Source organism: Sinocyclocheilus anshuiensis, unplaced genomic scaffold (genome assembly GCF_001515605.1).
Source record: "Sinocyclocheilus anshuiensis isolate Anshui unplaced genomic scaffold, SAMN03320099.WGS_v1.1 scaffold5000, whole genome shotgun sequence".
NCBI lineage: Eukaryota > Metazoa > Chordata > Actinopteri > Cypriniformes > Cyprinidae > Sinocyclocheilus > Sinocyclocheilus anshuiensis.
This window is the reverse complement of record NW_015540837.1, coordinates 58,608-62,155: the sequence shown is the minus strand read 5'-3', so window position 1 is coordinate 62,155 and position 3,548 is coordinate 58,608. Positions and strand designations below refer to the sequence as shown.

General features: G+C 35.6%; 1 protein-coding gene across 1 annotated transcript in view; it reads left to right on the top strand.

Moving 5' to 3' along the window:
- Window positions 1-3,156: 3,156 nt before the first annotated feature.
- LOC107687388 (mitogen-activated protein kinase kinase kinase 13-like) overlaps window positions 3,157-3,548 on the top strand; it is a gene marked incomplete at its 3' end in the record, with an annotated part of 57,428 nt that continues 57,036 nt past the window's right edge. The window contains exon 1 of the mRNA XM_016484683.1: window positions 3,157-3,442. The remainder of the gene's footprint in view (window positions 3,443-3,548) is intronic.

Sequence of the window (3,548 nt, the reverse complement as noted above, 5' to 3'; positions counted from 1 at the left end):
GATATTTAAAAATGTTTCAGCATGGATAAAAAAAACGCTACACCTATAAGCGTTTTGAGAGGGAAAAAACTGCCTAAATTATTAGGCTGTACGTTGCATTTTATTATTACATTCAGAAATAATGTAGGCTAAAATAATGGTAAATAAAAGCAACATGACAAACACAATTAGGCTATTTTAGTTCCCTTCTCTCCACAACAAAAGTTGTATTTAGGCTAAATATAAGCGTCAAGCCAAAACTAATTAATTTAAAAACGAAACTGAAGCCTACCTCTCTCGTTCTGCACGAATCCAAATGTTATCATATTCGCGAAGTATCTGGATGCTAACCTATTATTTATTATGTGAACTATAGGCTTTGTTCTTCACTCGCATTATGGACGTAAAACATGATCCTTCACATATAGGCTATATCAGCAGTGAGGCGCTGTTCACACTGAACGACACAGACCCTACTACGGACTATTTAAATTGAGCAGTGTAACTTACAGCATGTTCAGAAGAAGTGAGCTGCCCTGTCGTGCAAAAATGTAAACAGGCTTGTGTAAGTAAATTGCTCAGTGCAAATAAAGATAAGTAATGGGAACCTGGTATTTCTATGTTCTTTTTTCATCTGTCTAATAGACATGAACAAGTTCTTGAAAAACATCTATGAACTTTGAAACATGACTATGGTTTCACTAATAATAAACATACGTACATCTGCATATTATGTAAACAAAAACTTTTATTTTGTATAATATATATATATATATATATATATATATAATGTTTTATATTTGTAATTTTATAAAAACTAATTTTTTACCATTTTGCACACATGTATGTGCAATATTTTTTTATTTATTATTTAACATATATACGTGTGTATAAAATAAGTTTATCGTAACAGATGCTTTGTATTATGGGATTTCCTGATGTAAAAATTTTAGTGCTCCACTTATGTTGTGCTGGGAGCTCATAACACTCTCTGAGGAGCTGATTCTGAACTGTCTACAAGATGCGGGTCCCAGTTGGATGCCATCTAGATAGGCATAAAACATCATAAGCACATTGAGTTTTATGGATCTGTGCAGTCATATTCTCAGCGCTCCATAAGTGGTTTTTATTTAGTGAATTAAGCGGCAGTATTTCAGCTCTTACTGGGTTTACAGAGTAATTCAAGCTGTCTTTGTTTTTGCTGCAGGTCGAGAGCTCGCTGTCGTCTCATCAGCTGCTCCAGTGGCGGGAAGTGAGCAGCACCGCTTGTGTGTGTCCGTACCAACGAGAGGCTCTGCGTCAGATAGCACAGTGTCATAACACACACTTTTGACTGTCAGGAAAACACACAAACACACTCTGCACTCCTGTGTGTCTTTAAAGGTGTGGCATTTCTGTGCCACAAACTGTGGAAGATTGTTTCTGCCACAGGATAAAAATCTAAAAAAGGTACTTTTTTAAAAAAGGAAAGTTTTAAAAAGATACTGTTCTTTATGCAAGAAATAAATGTAGAGGTAGCTAGTTGCAGGGTGAAGTAAGGACTTTTATTTTGCAATAATGACCAATTGGCTGTACTTTATCCCACATATTACAAGGCTATTTACCAAATAAATAAATTATGCACATTAAATATTTAAACTTTAAACCATAAACTTCAGTTGAGCCTTATTTATTAATTTGTGAAAAGAGCAAGTTATACAAGAGAAATGAACCAAAGGTGCATATTCTGTACATATTTCAACACTTCATGTAGCAATAATGCACATGCCTTTGATTCATGTACAGTGCTGACAGGGTTTAATGGCCAGATGGCAGATTAGGCAGCATTGCATTATGGGATGTCAGCAGGAAGATACATTTGATGATATTATTTCACATTGAACATTAACCTGCATTTTGCAAGCAATTATGCAATGCCTTTAATATCAAAGCAAATGCAGACATGTGAACAATGATCTGTCCTCAGACAGATTTAAGTTAGTGTGTCAGGTTTAAAATACATATCTGCATTGTTAAAAAGTATTAAGACATGAATAAAGCTGAAAAAATACAACTGAATAAAAAAGTACTGAAAGCAAACTAGTTTATTTGATCAATGATGAATAACATAATATGCATATTGCTGTATGCAGTGTAAAAATTGTGTGAATTTACATTGCAATGTTTTAGTTTAATGGTTTGCTGTAACGAAACATTTCATTACATCTTCAAAAAAGTGATATAGGAACTTATTTGTCATTCATGAACAATTAAATATGTTGTCTAACCATAACTTGTGAAGATTACAACTTGATAGCAGACATAAATCAATCACTTCCCTTCCCTTATGTTCTTAGCTTATATTTTTCCACAACACATGTGCTGTATGTTCTTTATTATTATTGTATAAATTTATTTTTATTTTTTTTATTATTATTTATTTCTCTCTCCCAAAACCCCACCCTTCAAAGCAAAAAAACACGCCCTTCAGCTGTGAAAGAGCCACGCACTGCTTTCACTTCGAGTAAACACACGATGTCGAAATCCTCTGAAATTATAAACAGAAAACACACACAGGTCCGACCATTAAGCCAATAAATCAACACGTATGCAATGCACTGTACAAAACAATATACACTAGCGGTGTCCGAGTCGCTAACGAATCGTTCTTTTGAGTCGGATCTTTAAATGAATTTGTCGGTCTGAACGATTCTTTCATGAATGAGACTGAATCGGGTTCACGTGTCCGATTCCTAATAACTGATCCGAGGATTTTGGTGCTGGGACGAACAGTAATACTTTGGTTAAAATCAAAAATCTCGCTGGTTAATGCCTTGATGTACATATGAAACAGTTCCCAGTTCTTATTTGGTTCCCCTCAAAAAACAAACTAAATTAATTAATTAAATAATAAACACACAAACAAATGGTTTGCTGGGTTGGTTTTAATGAACAGGATTTTATTATTATATAGCAATAATGCTATTATTATGTAGCATTCAAAAAATAAAAATCATGACTGTAATGATGTCAAACTCTGATAAACCGTATAAAATATTGGAACTTTGGAACGTAAGGATAACGTGATGACGTAAAAGAATCACTGATTCGGTTATTGGAAATGAAATGTTCGAACGAGCCGGTTCGTTCAAATGATTCGGACCTCCCATCCCTAATAACGCGCACAGTACAGAACGAGTGAAGTGTGTGCTTTGGTGTAGGTGTAAAATGTAACTGTAGTGAGCACAGTAATTACAGTAGACAGTCTAGCAGTAATTGATTAAACACGTGAGCGCGATAATACGCGTTCATAGATATTCAGCATCCTCGAGGATTGAATGAATGAGAACGCGCTGTGATCTATTTTTATCCCGCGCGCTGGTGCAGGTGCACAGGTCAGAGCAGGCGGAAGTGACGAGTGCGCTCACGAGACTCGCATTAAACCGTCGGAGGACAGTCGAGCGGAGCTCAGCCGGGTTAGACGGTAGGATTTCACTCCTTTCCTCACATTTTGTGATTTCCGACCGTCTTGAATTGTTGTAGCATAAACGCTGGCATTTTTCGCCCGTTTTATAGGCTTGTTTACGTTT